We start from the raw sequence: 22,852 nt of genomic DNA, 5'->3' as shown, positions 1-22,852 counted from the left end.
GACAAAATGTTTACAGGAAAGTAACAGTCTGTTGATTTTCACAACTCATTCATTTTTTCAGGACTTCAGGCAAAGTAGACACACAGTGATTTGATTTGAAGACCCATTATTCCCAGGTTTTGAACAGGGGCTCATTTTTCTGCTACCTTCCACTATTCCATGTTCCATTAGGAAGGACCTATGTCTCCAGCATATCTAAAACATTTCATACTATACACATTCTGTTTTCCAAACTAATTAAAACCACATTGATAAATGTAACCTCAATTTATACTGGATTCAATCTTCCCCACACAAAAACATTTCTAGTGCTTGACACTCCAGAAGGACAAGAAAACTGTAGGTTATATACTTACTATTTTCTTCTCTCTATATAAAGAAGGTCTAGGGAAATATCATTTGAAATTCATGCAGGGAGGCTGCATCATATGCTACAGGAAATGGTCTCTGCTAGAGTAAGGGTTCAGTGAATATGTGTTCTCTGGACATTAATGACAGTTGAGGAGCTGTTATGAAAGTGGCTTCTTCAGAAAACACTCCCACTTCTATGATTCATTGGTGAAGTTTTTTTTCTCTCTCTCTCTCCTCCTCTTCTCTCTTCTTTCTCTCCTCCCTCTCTTTTTCTTTCTGTGCTACCTATCCACATCCCAAGACCCTTAGTCAAAAGCTATAGGGAAATATGGCTATGTCATTCTATAACTTGTAGTAAATTGGAAAAGAAGAGTGCCTTTATTATGACTTTAATAGTGATAAATGTATCTTGAGCATCTCAGTTAACAACACTGGGCTTGATCTTTCTTGATTCTCTCCAATTTAACTGCTTTGTTAAATGTATGGAATAGAGTATATCCTGTTTTCTGTCTTTATAATTAAGTCGTTAGCTAAAATGAGAAACGACACAATGGTCGGGGCAATTCTGAGGGGTAGCTGCAGTATTGCAGCCATGACGTCATCAGCTGAAGTCTAGTTAGTTTCCAAAATCTCCCAGATGAAATTCAAGTATATTGGGTGGCAAATAGAATAGGGAGAAAAGAGGGAATAGAAGGATCATAGAGGTTACAAATTTTAATTGTTCTTATTTCAAAGTAACATGCTGTTTGTTTGTTAACACTTCCTTCCTCAAATGGTTATGTATTGCTTTTTTCAAGAGCTGCTCTGTTTTATCTCAGCTGCAGGAGTACTTCTGTGGCCAGCGAAGTACATAACAAACACAGTTTTAAAAGTATTTCAGAAGCTTCCAGAACAAGGAATGCTTGATAATGCAAATGCATTCTTGTTATATTAAATATGTCAACTGTATAATGACATAGGTACACTCCTGGCCGCCCCATGAGTTTAGGATGCTGGTAATCCTTGAAGGCTCCCTGCAGGAATGGTAAGAAGTGTCTTTGTATAGTGAGACGCCTTCTGCATTTGGAGCTGGAGTCAGGGTATATGGGTTCAAATATTCCCTCTACCACTAATTTTTCATTCCCATCCTGCATACTAAGTACTTAGCACTGCTCTAGGTGCTGGGAATTCTAAAAGAAATAAGATTCAGTCTCTGTGAAGTGCTCACATTCTGGTAGGCGGGATAAACATGTAAACAAATAACCACAGAACATATAATATGTTCTCATAAGGTTGTTTATAAATGCTAGGGGAATGCCAAGGAGGGGTAAGTAATTCTGTTGTCTGAGGCAAAAGAGGTAAAATTTGAGCTGGTTTTATCAGGGAGGGGAAGGGGAAATTGGGGAGGACACGCTAGGCAGGTGGAATAGTATATGAAAGGGCATGAGGTGTGAAGGACAATGGTGGGTCAAGATTAATGAGTAATGCTCTCCACACTCAGTGTTCTCTCCCCTCATCTCCACCCACTTAACTCCTGCTAGTTGTAACAAGTTTGTTTCTCTCCACAACTAGGCTGTAAGCTATATACTAAAAGCAAGAACTGTCCACGTTCATGTTTGTATCTCTGCTTTCCCCAATCCCAACACCTAGATACCTTTATGTATGTGATACGTATTCAATGAATATTTTATTAAATATTTCATCTTTGTAGTACTCTTTTTTTTTTGAGACAGAATTTCGTTCTTGCTGCCTAGGTTGGAGTGCAATGTTGTGATCTTGGCTCACTGCAACCTCTGCCTCCTGGGTTCAAGTGATTCTCCTGCTTCAGCCTCCTGAGTAGCTGGGATTACAGGCATATGTCACCATGGCCAGCTAATTTTGTATTTTTAGTAGAGATGAAGTTTCACCATATTGGTCAGGCTGATCTTGAACTCCAAACCTCAGGTGATCTGCCCACCTTGGCCTCCCAAAGTGCTGGGATTAAATGAGTGAGCCACTGTGCCTGGCCCATCCTTGTACTCTTATAGCCTCCGACATATTCACAGAAGCCTGAAACCAAGTTCAGCTGATAAAAATTATAAAGACCGGGCCGGGTGCGGTTTGCTCAAGCTTGTAATCCCAGCACTTTGGGAGGCCGAGGCGGGCAGATCACGAGGTCAAGAGATTGAGACCATCCTGACCAACATGGTGAAACCCTGTCTCTACTAAAAATACAAAAAAAAATTAGCTGGGCATGGTGGTGTGTGCCTGTAGTCCCAGCTACCCGGGAGGCTGAGGCAAGAGAATTGCTTGAACCCGGGAGGCAGAGGTTGCAGTGAGCCGAGATCGTGCCACTGCACTCCAGCCTGGTGCCTGGTGACAGAGCGAGACTGTCTCAAAAAAAAAAAAAATCATAAAGACCGTTTGACATTAGATTAGTTATACATAGCCTTGGCTTTTACTCAAATAATAGTAAGTTGGGTTAAAATGATTTCTTGTGAGTCATTGATTATCCAGGAAAGATGTCATTAAAAATCTGTCTATGAGTGACTTTGTGTTTCAGTTAACATTAATATCAGCTTGTCTAGAAAGCACTTCTTTTCCCACAGTAGAAATTAAAAATAGAGAAAACAATGTACTAATGTATGATGTCAGTGGGAATGACAGCGAAAGGACCTCAAAAAATCTGCTTATCAGTAAAATCAATGACAACACAGCCAAATTATTAAAATTAACTTTTCCAGAACTCTGTGAGGCAGGAAAATAGGATCTGGAGGTAGGAAATATAAGGCCAATTTATACTTCAGCTATGACAGGAAATATCATCTCCATAGGGTGTAGGCCAAGTAGATAACTTTGTAACTTTACTTCATCCTCTTTATTTACATAAGATGTACCCCAAGTAAACAATGGAATCCTCTATCGGGTATTTAAACTCTCTAAAATTCTGTAATGGGGCCCTTGAGCCCCTATGCTCTGGCGTGCTCCCACACTATGGAGTGTACTTTCATTTTCAATAAATCCTTTCATTCCTTCCTTGCTTTGTTTGTGCATTTTGTTCAGTTATTTGTTCAAGACACCAAGAACCTGGACATCCTCCACTGGTGGCATCTGGAAATTAATGAAAGGTTTGCAATAATCTAAGTAGTGTTTATTTAGCCAGGTGCTGTGACTCACACCTGCAATCCCAGCACTTTGGGATGCCAAGGCATGTGGATTGTCTGAGGTCAGGAGTTCGAGACCATCCTGGCCAACATGATAAAACCCTGTCTCTACTAAAAATACAAAAATTAGCTGGGCATGGTGGCAGGCGCCTGTAATCCCAGCTACTTGGGAGGCTGAGGCAGAAGAATTGCTTGAACCCAGGAGGCAGAGGTTGCAATGAACCGAGACTGTGCCATTGCACTCCAGCCTGGGCAACAAGAACAAAACTCTGTCTCAAAAAAAAAAAACAAAAAAGACAAATAGTGTTTATTTAAACAACAATGAAACAAAAATGAAAAAGCCTGGCTGAACCTTGGTAATAACAGGAAAAATTGTTGCATTTGAATGTGCTCTAGTCCCATCTCCTCTTCCCAGAGCCATGGTGGCCTTGAAAGCCAACAGCTTCACAATCACAGTAGCCATGAGAATTAGCAGCCTAAAAGCTAACGGAGGAAACTGAACAAATTTAGAACTTCTCCAAAGTCCCATCTTGATAGAATTATTATTATCTGATCTGTCCAAAAGTTCATTGAAAAACCCGGCTTTTTCAAGGACTTGTGTTTATTTGATGTGACTTAGAGCTCACTAACCACGAACAGCTTTTTCCTCAGGGATGTTTGTTGAAAACAATTAGAGACACTTTAAAAAAAAGATCACACAAACAGCTCCCACTAGGCCATATTGGCCAGGCTGGTCTGGAACTCTTGACCTCATGATCCGCCCACCTTCGCCACCAAAGTGCTGAGATTACAGGCCTGAGCCACTGCGCCTGGCCCCCGCTCTATTATTTTGAAAGAGAGTTGGTTGTTTAAAAGAACCTGGCTCTTCTCACTCTGTTTCTTTTTTGCCATGTGACATGCCTGCTTCCCATTTCCCTTCCACCACAAGTAAAAGGCTCCTGAGGTTTCACCAGAAGCTGAAAAGATGCTGGTGCCATGTTTGTACAACCTATACATCCATGAGCCAAATAAATCTCTTTTCTTTATAAATTAAAAAAAAATAAAAGATCACAACTTGCCTGAGGGGGTAATAACAGCTAGAGCAAACGTGAAGCTGACCAAAAAATGTTAAAGGAAAAGCTATGAATCAGATGTCCAGAAGGGGCTTTGAAAAGCTTCCGCATATTCCTGGGGATCTAGAAGGACACATGCTTGTGTAGGGTTGTGCATGTGTTCATGGAAGACCTGAAAAATTCCTTATTCCTCACCTTTGTTTGACATTATGGTTCTATGTAATCAGGAAGTGAAGGCTAAAGGAAAGATGTCAAATGCTTTCTAGGTGTTGAGACTGTGCACCAATATGGATGCAAAGCCTTTTGGGAGGAAGACTTAATGGTTCAAGGCATTTAAGAAATCTTTTTTTGAACCAATAGCTGACAATAAAGCTATTCCAAGAAGAGATAACAGTGGCCACACACAATAAATAATACAGACTTTAAAGAATTATTTCACAAGTCACTAAACAACAATTACAACAACAAACCTTAGGAAGAAGAGAGAATCTGATTTCCAAGGTTGCCAATTATATTATTTAAAATGTTCAGTCTTCAACAAAAAATTATGAGGCATTCAAAGAAACTAAAAAATATGGCCTATATACAGGGAAAGAAAAAGTCAACAAAAACCATCCCTCCTGAGTTGGGCATAGTGGCATGAGTCCCTCAAGTCTAGCTCCTTGAGAGGCTAAGGTGAAAGTACTGCTTGAGTCAAGGAGCTCAAATCTAGCCTGGGCAATAAAGTCAGACCCCATTTCTTTAAAAAATATTTAAAAATACTGTCCCTGTGCAAGCCCAGATGTCAGGCTTATTTAACAAAGATTTATGCTTACAGATTACAAGAAAATATGTCAAGGTACAGCCTTTCCTGTCACGTTCTGCGCAGTCACTCGTGGGTCTCTGAGACCTGAAAATCGAGGGCGTTTTTGCACCCCAGGGGCTGCTCCTGGCAGCTCTGCAGCCGTCACCATGCCACAGAATGAATACATTGAATTACACTGTAAACACTACGGATGCTGTTTGGATTACCATGAGAAAAAGAGAAAGAATTAAAGTCGAGAGGCTCATGAACGTTCAAAGGCAAAGAAAATGATTGGTCTGAAGGCTAAGCTTTACCATAAACAGCTCCCTGCTGAGAAAATTCAAATGAAAAAGACTATCAAGATGCATGAAAAGAGAAACACCAAACAAAAGAATGATGAAAAGACTCCACAGGGAGCAGTATCCACCTATCTGCTGGATAAAGAGGGACAATCTCGAGCTAAAGTACTTCCCAATATGATTAAACAGAAATGAAAAGAGAAAGTGGGAAAATGGGAAATCCCGCTGCCTAAAGTACACGCCCAAAGTCTGCTTTGTTGGAGATGGCTTTACAGGAAACCACATAAATACGAAAGATTCGTCAGGCCAATGGGCTTGCGGTTCAAGAAAGGCCGTGTGACACATCCTGAACTGAAAGCCACCTTTTGCCTACCAATACTTGGTGTAAAGAAGAATTCCTCATCCCCACTGTATACAACTTTGGGTGTTATTACCAAAGATACTGTCACTGAGGTAAATGTGAGTGAATTGGGCCTTGTGACACAAGGAGGCAAAGTTATCTGGGGAAATATGCCCAGGTTACCAACAGTCCTGAAAATGATGGATGCATAAATGCAGTCTTACTGGTTTGAAAGCAATTTCATATATGATTATTGAGGACTACACACCAGTTGAAAAAACTGCCATTACTGTAATGTTTCTGAATACTACCAATCAGCCATACATGTCTGCAATCATCAAGAGATTTATTAAGTTGTAAACATTAAAATGGAAAAAAAAAGAAAATACGTCAAAGAACAAAAGGAACATAAGATGTCTTCTCTTACAGAGGATATTAATGGAAATTCTGAAGTTGAAATGAATAATAACTGAAAAAATCTACTGGAGAGCTCAACAGCAGATTTCAGCTGGCTATAGAAAGAAGCATCAAATTTGATGTTGATAGGTTAACTGAGATTACCTAGTCTGAAGGGCAGAAAGAGAAGGTAAAGAAAAATGATCATAGCCTGAGAGACCTGTGATATATCATCAAGTGTACCAACACACACACACACCACACACACACACAGACACACACACACACACACTCACTAAGCAAAGGCAGAGAATGGCTGAATAGATTTTTCTTCTTTATTATAGAAAACCATTGCTTGCTAATGAATATATTTTAAAAAACAGGTAACATGCTGTCAACAAGACAGCCACTTTAGATTTAAGGGCACAAATAAGCTGAAAGTGAAGGGGTGGAATAAATATTTCATGCAAATGGTCACCAAAAGAAAGCAGGAGTGGCTATACTTATATCAGACAAAATACATTTTATGTATAAATCTCTAGAGACAAAGAAGGCTAACTATGTAATGAAAAAAGGGTCAATTCTGCAGGAAGATAAAACAATTATAAATACATACACACCCAACATCTGAGAACCTAAATATATAAAACAAATATCAACAGATCTGAAGACAGAAATTGACAATACAATAATAGTGAAAAATTGTTAGGCCGGTATTTTTACATCTCTCATTTATCTGCACTACTACTAATCTGTCTCACCAGAAAACCCCAACAGTGAGGCTGAAGGTAAGAGTGAGAATTCTCACCAAAAAAAAAAAAAAACAAAACAAAACAAAAAAAAAAGAGGTGAGATTCTCAAAGAGGGGGATGAGAGGGGAGACCCCCTTGACTACTTCAATTTCACTTCCTCCCTCCCCTCTTCCAGATGGGAAGGAGGGTGAAGAAGAAGAAAAAATGAAATAAAATGCCAAAGAGCTGGGAAAATGACACCCTCTTTAGTTCCCAGTCTCTCTGCTCTCCGTTAACCTTCAAAGAGCTGCAAATGCATGTTCTCACTGCTGGCTGGAGCCGGGCACTGGTTCACGACCTTACATCTCCATGAACCAGGCTCCCTGCTGGAAACACCTCTGCCGACAAACAGCTTGTTGCTTTTGTCTTGTCTCTATAAGCCCCCCTCTCCTGCTGATCTCTGTTCACGCTGCATATGAATTAGCAAATCAGTGAAGCCAAAAGATTTTAAGGTTGGACATCCAGCAAATGGACAATGACATAGTTCCACCTTAATTTCCCCTTTAGCGTTGTAAGCCTATAAAAGGGGAGAGAAGCTGCAGCTTGGGAAGCTCGGTGAATAAGGCTGTAGCCCCCCACAGCTCCAGGTCAGAAAAAAAAATCCACATCCTTTCTCAGTTCGGTGTTTGAGAGGTTTGTTCCCCGCCGCTCTTGCTACAATGGTAGAGGACTTTAGTACCCCATTCAAAATATCAGATACAGCATCCAGACAGAAAATAAATGAGGAAACATCTGGCTTGAAGAACGTTACAAAACAAATGAAACTAATAGACATATATGGGACTTTCCACCCAACAGCAGAAGAATACATATTTTTCTCAAATACACAGGGAACATTCTCCAAACAGATCACATGTTAGGTCACAAAACAAGCCTTAATAAATTTAATAGGATCAACGTCATTCCAGGTATATTTTCCAATGATAATGAAAGAAAAAAAAAACAGAAAACAATAACAGCCAGGAAACAAAACAACAAAAAAATCACAAATATGTGGAAGCTAAACAACGTACTGTTGAACAACCATTGGGTTAAAAAAATCAAAGGGAAATTAAAACTGTATCTCAAGCAAATCAAAATGAAAACACAGCATACTAAAAGCTATGGAATGCATCAAAAGCAATACTAAAAGGGAATTTTATAGTGATAAATGCCTAAATTATAAAGAGAAAAAATCTCAAACAACTTAATTTTACACTTCAAGGAATTAGAAAAAGAAAAACAAACCAAGCTCGAGTTAACAGAATTAAAGAAATCATAAAAATTAGAATATACATTAATCAAATAGATAATATTTAAAAGCAATTAAAAACAACAAATCTAAGGTGGTTTTTAGGAAAACATAAAGTTGACAAACGTTTAGCTAGACTAAGAAAAAAATGGAAAGGACTCAAATAAATAGAATAAAAAATGAAACAGGATACATTATAATTGATAACACAGAAATACAAAGGAACATAAGAAAAATTATATGCCAACAAGTTAAACCTTTCAACAAAGTAAATATAGAAGAAACTTACCTCAACACAGTAAAAAAATTATATTATATATCCCGTATATATATATATATATATATATATATATATATATATATACGGGATATATAGAAATATATATTCTATGGGAAATAAGAAAAGGATGAAAGGAAAGGATGACAATTATCACAACTTTTACTCAACATGGTACTTGAAGTCCTAGCCGCAACAATTAGGCAACAGAAAGAAATAAGAGGCACTCCAATCACAAAGGAAGATGTTAAATAATCTCCATAGGTGAAAGACTTATACACTGTAAATAATAAAACATTGGTGAAGTAAATTAAATAAGACGCAGATAAATGAAAAGATAGCCAATATTTTTTCATTGAAAGAATTAATATTGTTAAAATGTCCATACTACCCAAAGTGAGCTATAAAGTAAATGTAATCTCTATCAAAATCCAATGATATTCTTTACAGAAAAGGAAAACACGCTATAATTCATATGAAATCATAAAAGACCCTGAATAGACAAAGAAATTTAGGGCAAGAGGAACAATGATGAAGGTATCACACATCTTGATTTAAAAATATATTACAGGCTGGGTGCAGTGGCTCATGCCTGCAATCCCAGCACTTTGGGAGGCTGAGGTGGGTGGATCACCTGAGGTCAGAAGTTCGAGACCAGCCTGGCCAACATGGAAGCCAACAGCCTCCCGATCTCTAATAAAAATACAAAAAAATAAGCTGGGTGTGATGGCATGTGCCTGTAATCCCAGTTACTCGAGAGGCTGAGGCAGGAGAATTGCTTGAACCCGGGAGGCAGAGGTTGCAGTGAGCCGAAATCGTGCCATTGCACTCCAGCCTGGGCAACAAGAGTAAACCCCATCTAAAAAAAAAAAAAAAAAAAAAAAAAAACAGAGAAAAGAAAGAAAAAAAATATATCAAAGCTTAGGTCATCAAAGCAGTATGGTACAAGCATAAAAACAAACACAAGCGAAAAGAACAGAATTGGAAACAGAGAAATAAATCCACATCATTACAGTCAATTGATTTTCTACAAAAATGCCAAGAATGAACAATGAGGAAAAACAGTCTCTTCAATAAACAGTGATGGGAAAACTGAATATCCACATGCAGAAGAAAGTTGAACTATTATCTCATACTATATAAAAACAATGCAAATTGGATTAAAGACTTAAACTTAAGATACAAAACTGTTGAATTACTAGAAGAAAACATAGGAAAAACATCTTGAATTGGTCTGGGCAATGATTTTTTGGATATGATCCCAGAGGCACAGGCAACAAAAGCAAAAGTAGACAACTGGGATTACGACAAACTAAAAAAAAAACAAAAACAAAAACCTTTGTACAGTACAGGGAACAGTCAATAGAATGAAAAGGCAACCTATAGGAAAGGAGAATATATTTGCAAATCATATATCTAATAAGAGATTAACATCCAAAATATATTGAGAACATTTGCAACTCAATAACAATGAAAATAACCCAATTTAAAAATGGATAAAGAACCTAAATAGACACTTCTCTGATAACACATATACTAAGCAGAAACCTTACATGCCAGAAGGAACTGGGGTCCTGTCTTTAGCCTCTTAAAACAGAGTAACTCTCAGTTGAAGATTTTGTATGCAGCAAAATTAACTTTCATAAATGAAGGAGAAATAAAGTCTTCAGACAAGCAAATGCCGAAGGAGTTTTTCACTACCACACCAACCCTACAAGAAATGCTAAAGGAGTTCTAAAATTTGAAGCAAAAAATCGATATGCACCAGGATAGAACCTCTTGAGAGCATAAAACACACAGGTCCTATAAAATAATAACACAATGAAGCAAACAAAACATCTAAGCAACAATCATCATAATGACTGGAACAGTATCTCACATTTCAATATTAACATTGAATATAGGGTCAGGCGCAGTGGCTCATGCCTGTAATTTCAGCACTTTGGGAGGCCGAGCCTGGTTGATCACCTGAGGTCAGGTGTTCAAGACCAGCCTAGCCAACATGGTGAAACCCCGTCTCTACTAAAAATACAAAAATTAGCCTCGTGTGGTGGCGGGCGCCTGTAGTACCAGCTGCTTGGGAGGCTGAAGGAGGAGAATCTCTTGAATCCTGGAGGCGGAGGTTGCAGGGAGCCAAGATTGTGCCACTGCATTCCAGTCTGGGTGACAGAGCAAGACTCCATGTGGAAAAAAAAAAAAACCAAAAAAACAAAACAGCAACAAAAAACCCCGTTGAATATAAATGGTCGAAATGCTCCACTTAAAAGACACAGATTGGCAAAATGTATTAAAAATCACAAACCAGCTTGGTGTGGTGGCTTACACCTGTAATCCCAGCATTTTGTGAGGGGAAGGTGGGAGGACCACTTGAGGTCAGGAGTTCGAGACCAGCCTGATCAACATGGTGAAACCCTGTCTCTACTAAAAATACAAAACTTAGCCAGGTGTGGTGGTGCACACCTGTAATTCCAGCTACTTGGAAGGCTGAGGCAGGAGAATTGCTTGAACCTGGGAGAGAGAGGTTGCAGTGAGCCAAGACTGTGCCACGGCACTCCAGCCTGGGTGACAAAGCGAGACTCCATCTCAAAAAAAAAAAAAAAATCACAAACCAAATATCTACTGTTTCAAATGACTCACCTAACAGGCAAGGATTCTTTTGACTCAAGATAAACGGGTAGAATAAGATATTCCATGCAAATAGAAACTAAAAGCAAGCAGGAGTATCTATTCTTGTATCACATAGAATGGACTTTAAAGCAACAATAGTAAAAAATAAATAAATAAAAGACAAAGAAGATCATTATATAATGATAGAAGAATCCATCCAACAAGAAGATATTACAATCCTAAATATATAGGTACCTAGCTCTGGAGTCCCCAGATTTATAAATCAATGACTAGACTTAAGAAAATAGAAGGCAACATAATAATATTAGAGAACTTCAACAATCCACTAACAGCACTAGACATATCATTGAGGCAGAAAGTAAACAAAGAAACACTGGACTTAAATTGCATTCTAGAGCAAATGGACCTAAGAGGTATTTACAGAACATTCTACCCCAAAACTGCAGAATATACATTCTTCTCATCAGCACATGGAATATTCTTGAGTATAGACCATATGATAGGCCATAACACAAGTCTCAATATATTTAAAAAAGTCAAAATCATATCAAGTAACTTTTCACACCACAGTAGAAAAAAACTAGAAATCAATTCCAAAAGGAATCCTCAAAATTATACAAATAAGTGAAAAACAATTTACTATCGAATGATTTTTGGGTTAAAAACGAAATCAAGATGTAAATGACCTGGAAACCATCATTCTCAGCAAACTGACACAAGAACACAAAATCAAACACCACATGTTCTCACTCATAGGTGGGTGTTGAACAATGAGAACACATCGACACAGGGAGGGGAGCACTATACACTGGGATCTGTTGGGGGGAAATAGGGGAGGGACAGCGGGGGGTGGGGAGTTGGGGAGAGATAGCATGGGGAGAAACGCCACATATAGGTGAAGGGGAGGAAGGCAGCAAATCACACTGCCACGTATGCACCTATGCAACAACCTTGCATGTTCTTTGCATGTACCCCAACACCTAAAATGCAATAAAAAAAAAAGGATGTAAATGACATCCTAAAACTCAGAGCAGTGGGCCAGCAGGGCCTTTAGGCTCAGTAGCTATGAAGGAGGGACCCCTTCATAAGGCACTCCCTAAGGCAGGTCATTGCTAGAAGGCACTCAGGAGGGGGTACTTCAAGCCCCTCTTGTATTTCTTTGGATAAAATTAGGGGGACAAGAGAAAGCCGCAAGGGTGAGGAAGGCAGGGAGACTACCTTCTAGCCTATGGATTAAGGAAAAGTTGAGGAGGGGGCGGGTTCTGGGAGCAATAAACTGCTAAGTCCAGGGCCCATCCTCACACAAACATACACACCTGCCTTTCCTCCCTCTACAATCTTCAGCTGGGACTATGGGGGCCTGGTGTTCCAGCCCCCATCTCTTCTCCCTTCCTATTGGTAGGAAGTTTGTAATTGCCACTCTGCTGTGATGTAGTGAAGCTAGGGCAGGGCCTGATAACTGCTTTTCTTAATGATCTTTGTGTATCAGACCTGGATCCCAGAGACCACGGAATTAGCAGATCTCAAACTTTACCCCGATGAGGAGCTGGCCCTTATCTCCTTTTTCTCCACGCTAGGGAGGCCAATTTAGGCTCACATCAGACACTCCTTGACCTCTCCCCTCCCCCGGAACGACTTAATACTCCAAATAACAATGTTTTTCTCCAGCACATACTTGGCACTGGCCACGCTGGTCTTCAGGTGTGGGGTCGGCAACACTAGGTATGGGTACAAATGTCTTCATGCTTTTTTTTTTTTTGAGATGTAGTCTAGCTCTGTCACCCAGGCTGAAGTGCAGTGGCATGATCTCGGCTCACTGCAACCTCCGCCTCCCAGGTTCAAGCGATTCTGCTGCCTCAGCCTCCAGAGTAGCTGGGATTACAGGTGTCCGCCACCACGCCCAGATAATTTTTGTATTTTTTGTAGAGATAGGGCATCACTGTTTTGGCCAGGCTGGTCTCGAACTCCTGACCTCAGGTGATTTACCTGCCTCAGCCTCCCAAAGTGCTGGGTTTACAGGTGTGAGCCTCCACACTGGCCTGCCCGTTGGTCTCGACAGTGATCTCCACAGGGCTGTGAGAGAACTTCTCAATGACAGTCAATCCAGTTCAGTGGCTAGACCTGGGTGCTGAGGCAGTAGTACATGAGCTCAAAGTCATCACTGGGCAGGATGGTGTGGTCGTTGTTAAAGCAGGAGAGCAACACGCACTGGCAGAATTTTAGATCCTTCAGCTCTATCGATTTGTTCTTGTGACAGCCAGTGAGCTCTAAGGGCATGCAGTCATTGAGGCCCAGCTGCAGCTCTGGCATTCCCTACAGAAACACCTTGAGCTTGATGGTGCCGAAGATCTCACTCAGCAAAATGCTGCCATTGGCATTGACCAGCAGGTTGGCAGATTCTATGATGTCGCTGAAGACCTCGTGCTTCTTGTACCTGATGTTCTCAGAGCACCAGGACACAGCGTTGTTGATGGTGAGTGGCACCTGTGACTTGCCCACTCTCCAGCTTGTTGCTCTGTTGTGTGATGTATTCCGGCAGGATCTTGCTGTTGGTGGTCTGCCAGAAGCCTAAGTCAGTGAGCTTGTCCAGTAACTCCTAGGTGATGACAAAGTTGTCCTGCATGCTCTCCTCCTCCAGCTCCTTAAAGAACGAAGTCTTTATCGATGTCATAGAATCTGCCAAACTGCTGGTCGTATGAGGAAATACAAGAGGGGCTTGATGTCCCCCTCATGAGTGCCTTCTCAGAATGACCTGCCTTAGGGGGAGTAGAGAGTCCCTCCAACTTAGCTGCTGAGTCCAAAGTCCCCACTGGCCCACTACTCTGAGTTTTAGAATGTTGTTAAAAAGATGAATCTAAAACAATAAGAAAAAAAAAAAGAAAAGAAAAAGAAAATGGTCATATTGCACAAAGCAATCCACAGATTTAATGCAATCCCTATCAAAATACTAACATCATTCTTCACAGAGTTAGAAAAAAACAATCCTAAAATCATGTGGAATCAAAAACAAACCTGAATAACCAAGGCAATCCTAAGCAAAAAGAAGAAATCTGGAAGCATCACATTATCTGACTTCAAATTATTCTACAGGACTATAGTAATCAAAACAGCATGGTAATAGTATAAAAGTAGATACATAGACCAAAGAAAAAGAATAGATAACCCAGAAATGAAGCCAAATACTTACAACTAACTGATCTTCAACAAACCATATGAAAACATAAATTGGAAAAAGACCCTATTCAATATCTGGGTGCTGAGAAAACTGGATAGACACACGTAGAAGAATGAAACTGGATCTCTATCTCTCACCTTCTACAAAAGTAAACTCGAGATGGATCAGAGATGTAAATCTAATACTGGAAACCATAAAAATTCTGGAAGAAAACATAGGAAAAACACTTCTGGACATTGATCTAGGCAAAGAGGTTATGACTAAGACCCCAAAAGCAAATGCAACTATAACAAAAATAAACAAATGGGACCTAATTAAACTAAAAATCTTCTGTACAGCAAAAGAAAAAATCATTAGAATAAGCAGACAACCCGCAGAATGGGAGAAATATTTTCAAACTATTCATCTGACAAAGGGCTAATATCCAGAACTATAAGGAACTCAAACAAATCAGCAAAAATAAATAAACAAACAATGCCATCAAAAAGTGGGCAAGTTACATGAGTAGACATTTCTCAAAAGGAGATATACAAATGGCCAACAAACATGAAAAAATGCTCAACGTCACTAATTGGCAGGGAAATTCAAATTAAAATAACAATGAGATATCACCTTACCCTAGCTAGAATGGCCATTATTAAAGTCAAAAAGCAAACAGATGTTGGCCTGGATGTGGTAAAAAGAGAATGCTTATTCACTGCTGGTGATAATGTAAATTAGTACAATCTCTTTGAAAAATAGTATGGTGATTTCTCAAAGAACTAAAAGTAGATCTACAACTTAATCCAGCAATCCTTCTACTGGGTATCTACCCAAAGGAAAATAAGTCATTATATCAAAAATATACCTGCCATGTGTGTTTATCACAGCACAGTTCACAATGGCAAAGATATAGAACCAGCCTAAATGCCCATCAACAAATGAGTGGATAAAGAAAATGTGGGACATGTATACCATGGAATACTACTTAGCCATAAAAAAGAAAGAAAGAATGTCTTTTACAGAAACTTGGATGTAGCTGGAGGCCATTATTCTAAAAGTAACTGAGGAATGGAAAACCAAATACCATATGTTCTCACTTATAAGTGGGAGCTAAGCCATGGGTATGCAAAGGCATACAGAGTTGTATAATGCACATTGGAGTCTCAAAATGGGGTAGGTTTTAGGGTGGTTCAGATGAGAAACTATTATTGGGTACAATGTCCATACTCTAGTGATGGGTACACTAAAATCTCAAACTTCACACTATACAATTCATCCATGTAACCAAAAAACACTTGTACCTCAAAAACTATATATATTTATATATATATTATATATGTGTAACTATTGCTTTATATCTATATATATATAGATAGATATTATACATAACAAAATTAAAAAAATACAAATGGCCAAGAAGTATAAGAAATAGTGTTCAAAATTATTAATCAGGAAAATGCAAATCAAAAGCACAATGAGCTATTACCTCACACCTCTTATAAACACTATTTTCAGTAAGATGAACTATAACAAGTTTTGGGCAGGAAGTGACGAAAAGATAACTCTTGTATACTGATGAGAGAAAGGGAAATTGGTATGCTTTATAAAAAATAGTATGGAGCTTCATTTCAAAATTAAAAATAGGAATTACCTTATGATCCAGCAATCTCACTTTTGAGTACATAAGCTAAAGAAATAAAATCAGTATCTTGGAAAGATATCTGCATTCCCATGTTCATTTGAGCATTATTCACAATAGTTGAGATATAGAGAAAACCTTAATGTTCACTGATAGATAACAGGATAATGATAATGTGAGATCTATTTATCAATCTAATAATAATAGTATATATATATAATGTGAGAGATGTGAGATATATAATGGAATATTATTTAGTCCTATAAAAGAAAAAAATTACACTCTTTGTAACAACTTGGTTGAACCTGGATGGCATTATTCTAAGTTAAATAAGCCAGATGCAGAAAAACATATACCTCATGGTTTCACTTATATATAGAATCTAAAAATGTCAAACTCACAGAAACAGAGAAAAGAAGAGTGGTTACATGGGACTGGAGAGACTAAGATGTGGGAGGATGTTTGTCAAGGGATATAAAATTTTAGTAATGCAAGATAAATAGGTTCTGGTAATCTAATGTACAACAATGTCTCTATAGTTAACAATATTGCATCATATACTTGAAATTTGCTCAGAGGGTAGATCTCAAGTGTGCTCACCACACATAAAAATGTTAACTATGGGCTGGGCGTGGTGGCTCACGCCTGTAATCCCAGCACTTTGGGAGGCCGAGGTGGGTGGATCATGAGGTCAAGAGATCAAGACCATCCTGGTCAACATGGTGAAACCCCGTCTCTACTAAAAATACAAAAAATTAGCTGGGCATGGTGGCACATGCCTGTAATCCCAGCTACTCAGGAGGTTGAGGCAGGAGAATTGCCTGAACCCAGGAGGTGGAGGTTGCAGTGAGCCAAGATCGCGCCATTGCACTCCAGCCTGGGTAACAAGAGCGAAACTCTGTCTCAAAAAAAAAAAAAAAAAAAAAATTAACTATGTGAGGTGATGGATATGTTAATTAGATTTTTTGGTAAATATTTTACAAGGTGTATATATATACATATATACACACACACACACACACATATATGTGTGTATATATACGTATATATATAATCATGAATTTGTATGCCTTAAATATACATAACTTAAAATTGTTAAATATACCTCAATAAAATTGGAAAAAAATAAAATATGTTAATATAACCTGCAGAATAGGAAATATGATAAAAGAGATAACAAGAGATTAAAATGGTACACTAGAAAATCACTATTCAAAACAATATAAGGCAGTATTGGACGAAAAGAGTAACGCAAATAAGCATAATACATATAGAAAATAAAAAGCAAAACAGTAGAAGTCTTTCAAAATCAGTAATTACATTAAATGTAAATGAATTAAACTCTCCAATTAAAAGACATGAATTGGAAGAATGGATTAAAAAACATGAACCAAATAAATGTTGTCTACAAGAGACACACTATAGGTTAAAAGGCACAAATAGGGTGGAAGTAAAAGAATGGAAAAAGATATTCCACACAAACAGTAGCCAAGAAAGAGCTGGATTGGCTATACTAGTATCAAGCAAAATATACTTTGAGAAAAAAAATGTTACTAGAGACAAAAAGTGCCAATTTATAATCATAAATGGGTCAATCAGTCAAGAAGACAATGCAATTATAAATATATATGCACCTAGTAACACAGCCCCAAAATACATAAAGCAAAACCAGACAGAACTGAAAGGAGAAATCAAGAATTCAACAGTAGTATTTAAGGTCTTTAATACTCTCTTTCAATAATGGAAAGATCAACTAAGCAGATTAATAATAAAATAGATGATTTCAACATCTCTACAAACCAACTAACCACAAGAGGAATCTACAGCACATTACACCCGACAGCTGCAGAATGCCTATTCTCCTCAAATACATATGGTAATATGTTAGGGCATACATATGCATCAATACAGTTAAAAAGATTAAAATCATATAAATTATGTTCTCTATAAAATGAGATGAAATATAAAATTAATAATAAAAGGAAATTTGTAAAATTCAAAAATACATGGAAATCAATTAAATGATTCTAAATAATCAGGGACTCAAAGAAACCACAGGAACCACAAAGGAGATTAGAAAATACTTTGGGATTAATCAAAACCAAACCATATCATATCAAAATTTAGCAAATGCAGCAAAACAGTGCTTAAAGAAAACTTTTCTATCTATAGAAACCTACATTACACAGGGAGGGGAGCATCACACACTGGGGTCTGTGGGGGGGGGAATTAGGAAAGGGACAGCGGGGTGTGGGGAGTTGGGGAGGGATAATATGGGGAGAAATGTCAGATATAGGTTATGGGGAGGAAGGCAGCAAACCACATTGCCATGTATGTATCTATGCAACAATCTTGCATGTTCTTCACATGTACCCCAAAACCTAAAATGCAATAAAATATATATTTAACAGGCCGGGCACGGTGGCTCAAGCCTGTAATGCCAGCACTTTGGGAGGCCAAGGCGGGTGGATCACGAGGTCAAGAGATCAAGACCATCCTGGTCAACATGGTGAAACCCCGTCTCTACTAAAAATACAAAAAATTAGCTGGGCATGGTGGCGCACGCCTGTAGTCCCAGCTACTCAGGAGGCTGAGGCAGGAGAATTGCCTGAACCCAGGAGGCGGAGGTTGCAGTGAGCCGAGATAGCGCCATTGCACTCCAGCCTGGGTAACAAGAGTGAAACTCCGTCTCAAAAAAAAAAAAAAAAAAAATATATATATATATATATATATATTTAACAAAAAAGAATAAAAAATTCAAATCAATAACCTAACCCCTCACCTTAAGAAACAAACAAAGCAACAACAATGGAAACTAAACTCAAGAAGGAAGAAAATAATAAATATTAGAACATAAATAACTATAATAAAACAGAATAAATCAATAAAAATAATTTATTTGACAAGATCTTGGCTAGACTGACAGAGATTAAAAAAGAGGAGACACAAGCCGGGCGCGGTGGCTCACGCCTGTAATCCCAACACTTTGGGAGGCTGAGGCGGGTGGATCATGAGGTCAAGAGATCGAGACCATCCTGGTCAACACGGTGAAACCCTGTCTCTACTAAAAATTAGCTGGGCCCAGTGGCACGTGCCTGTAATCCCAGCTACTCAGGAGGCTGAGGCAGGAGAATTGCCTGAACCCAGGAGGCGGAGGTTGCGGTGAGCCGAGATCGCGCCATTGCACTTCAGCCTGGGTAATGAAAGCGAAACTCAGTCTCAAAAAAAAAAAAAAAGAAAAAGAGGAGACACAAATTACTAAAATTAGGAATAAAAGGGTATATTACTGCTGAATTTACAGAAATAAAAATTACTGTAGGGAAATGCTATGGTATGAACATTTGTATTCCAACCAATTATATAATTTAGATAAAATGTTCTAATTCCTAGAAAGACACAACACCAAAATCGACTCAGAAAATAATCTGAAATCTAAACAGATCTATAATAAGTAAGGAGAGTGAATTCATAATAAAAAGAAACATAAGAACCCAGTTAGGAAGTCAAACTATCTCAGGCAAACTCAAAGCTAAGAACAGCTGCATTGAACCGGGTATGAAAATGCTTTTAATTTTATCTGTATCAGCCACTATCTCAAGTTAGCATATCTCCCATTGGGAGCAAAAGTCCAACATATATTTTATTCTTTGAGACAGTAAGAAAATAGTAGAACATACATCTAACATTCTGACTTTTTGGGAAGCTGCTGTTTTTGTCTCACCTGACTCAAACAACTTATGGGAAACAGGAATAATTTGAATGGTTGGGAGCCACTAAGAAAAGAGCGCCCAGCAGCTGTGACAGCACCAAAGAACTTGTAACAACACAGACAGAAGCTGACACAGCTTGGCAAAACTGTGAAAAAGCAACTAGCTCATGGCTTCGTAAGTGGGAGGAGAGAAAAGGGAAATGTGTATTCAAAGTTCTGGCTTTTCTGAGAGCTGCCTAAAAGACTAGTTTCTGTCTTGCCTAACTTAGAGTGGTGACAAGAACCTAGGGTATTTTGAATGCCTGGGAGCCTTTTAAAACCAAAGAATGCTCATTGGGAGACACACATACGAAAGAGAAGATGATGTAACGACAGAACAGGGAGAGAGGCAGCCACAAGCTGAGGAATGCCAACAGTCACCAAAAGGGGGAGAGGCAAGGAAGAGATTCTCTCTTATAAACTCTGGAAAGAGTGAAGCCCTGCCAACAGCTAGATTTCAGACTTTTGGCCTCCAGAATTGTGAGAAAATAAATTTCTATTGACCCAGTTTGTTACAGCAACCTCAGGACATAAAAATAAGAAATTTTCTGAGAGCCCACTAATTGATTTTTTATTTTTGAAAAAAAATCATAGGTGACATAAACAAATGAAAAAACATCCCACGCTCACGGGTGGATAGAATCAGTATTGTGAAAATGACCATACTGCCAAAAGCAATCTACAAATTCAATGTAATTCCCATCAAAATACCACCATCATTATTCACCGTTTATTTTAGATTCAAGGGGTACGTGTGCAGCTTTGTTACATGAGTATATTACATTATGCTGCGGTTTGGGATATGTTTGAACCCATCACCCAGGTAGTGAGCATAGTATCCAAGAGTTAGTTCTTCAATCCTTCCCTGTGTTTCTTCCTCTCTCCTCTAGAAGTCCCCAGTGTTTGTTGTTCCCATCTTTATGTCCATGAGTACTCAGTGTTAAGCTCCCACTTACAAGTGAGAACATGCATTCTTTGGTTTTCTGTTCCTGCATTAATTCACTTAGGATAATAGCCTCCAGCAGTATCCATATTGCTGCAAATGAAATGATTTTGTTCATTTTTAGGTCTGTGTAGTATTCCATGTTGTATATAAACCACATTTTCTTTATCCAATCAACCACTGATGGGTACCTAAGTTGATTCAATGTCTTTGCTATTGCAAATAGTGCTGCAATGAACATGCGAGTCCATGTGTCTTTTTGGTAGAATGATTTGTTTTCTCTTGGATATATACCCAGTAATGGGATTGCTGGGTCGAATGGTAGTTCCTTTTTAAGTTGTTTGAGATATCTCCAAACTGCTTTCCACAGTGGCTGAACTAATTTACATTCTGACCAACAGTGTGTAAGCAAGAACCTGCCTTTTAAGGGCAAGCTCTGCTTCTTACAAGCTACACAACTTCAGAGATGTCTTTTTATAATTTTATTTATTTATTTATTTATTTTACTTTAAGTGCTGGGGTACATGTGCAGAAAGTGCAGGTTTGTTATGTAGGTATACACGTGCCATGGTGGTTTGCTGCACTCATCAACCTATCATTTACATTAGGTATTTCTCCTAATGGTATACCTCCCCTAGCCCCCAAACCCCCAAAACAGGTCCCATTATGTGATGTTCCCCTTCCTGTGTCCATGTGTTCTCATTGTTCAACTCCCACTTATGAGTGAGAATCTGCGGTGTTTGGTTTTCTGTTCTTATGTTAGTTTGCTGAGAATGATGGTATTCAGCTTCATCCATGCCCCTGCAAAGGACATGAACTCATTCTTTTTTACGGCTGCATAGTATTTCATGGTGTATATGTACCACATTTTTTATAATCCAGTCTATCATTGATGAGCATTTGGGTTGGTTTCAAGTCTTTGCTATTGTGAATAGTGCCGCAGTAAACAAACGTGTGCATGTATCTTTATAGCAGAATATTTTATAATCCTTTCCAGTAATGGGATTGCTGGGTCAAATGGTATTTCTGGTTCTAGATCCTGGAGGAATTGTCACATTGTCTTCCCAATGGTTGAACTAATTTACACTCCCACCAACAGTGTAAAAGCATTCCTAATTTCTCCACATCCTCTCCAGCATCTGTTGTCTTCTGACTTATGAATGATTGCCATTCTAACTGGCATGAGATGGTATCTCATTGTGGTTTTGATTTGCATTTCTCTAATGACCAATGATGATAAGCCTTTTTTCATTTGTTTGTTGGATGCATAAATGTCTTTTCTGAGAAGCGACTGTTCATATCCTTCACCCACTTTTTGATGGGGTTGTTTTTTTCTTATAAATTTGTTTAAATTCTTTGTAGATACTGGATATTAGCCCTTTGTCAGATGGAGAGATTGCAAAACTCTTCTCCCATTCTGTAGGTTTCCTGTTCACTCTGATGATGGTTTCTTTTGCTGTGCAGAAGCTCTTTAGTTTAATTAGATCTCATTTGTCAATTTTGGCTTTTGTTGTCATTGCTTTTGGTGTTTTAGTCATTAAATCTTTGCCTATGCCTGTATCCTGAATGATATTGTGCCTCGGTTTTCTTCTAGGATTTTTATGGTTTTAGGTTTTACGTTTAAGTCTTTAATCCCTCTCAAGTTAATTTTTGTAAAAGATGTAAGGAAGGGGTCCAGTTTCAGTTTTCTGCGTATGGCTAGCCAGTTTTCCCAACACCATTTATTAAATAGGGAATCCTTTCCCCATTGCATACTTTGTCAGGTTTGTGAAACATCAGATGGTTGTAGACGTGTGGCATTATTTCTGAGGTCTCTGTTTCCATTGGTCTACGTATCTTTTTTTGGTTACTGTAGCCTTGTAGTACAGTTTGAATTTAGGTAGTATGATGCCATCAACTTTGTTCTTTTTGCTTAGAATTGTCTTGACTATGTGAGCTCTTTTTCGGTTCCATATGAAGTTTAAGGTGGTTTTTTCTAATTCTGTGAAGAAAGTCAGTGGTAACTTTATGTGGACAGCATTGAATCTATAAATTACTTTGGGCAGTATGGCCATTTTCACTATATTGATGCTTCCTAACCATGAGCATGGAATG

General features: G+C 38.5%; 1 protein-coding gene and 1 pseudogene across 4 annotated transcripts in view; one reads left to right on the top strand and one right to left on the bottom strand.

Annotated features, from left to right (window-relative positions):
* ZC3H12B (zinc finger CCCH-type containing 12B) overlaps nt 1-22,852 on the bottom strand; it is a 479,271-nt gene that overhangs the window by 27,027 nt on the left and 429,392 nt on the right. The window lies entirely within an intron of this gene.
* On the top strand, nt 5,477-6,180 carry LOC110568770 (ribosome biogenesis protein NSA2 homolog; annotated as a pseudogene).

This window comes from Aotus nancymaae, unplaced genomic scaffold, assembly GCF_030222135.1.
Source record: "Aotus nancymaae isolate 86718 unplaced genomic scaffold, 86718_ANA_hifiasm-v0.15.2.pri h1tg000073l, whole genome shotgun sequence".
In the NCBI taxonomy this organism is placed as follows: Eukaryota; Metazoa; Chordata; class Mammalia; order Primates; family Aotidae; genus Aotus; species Aotus nancymaae.
The sequence above is the reverse complement of the archived record's forward strand: the minus strand, read 5'-3'. Positions and strand labels throughout refer to the sequence as shown.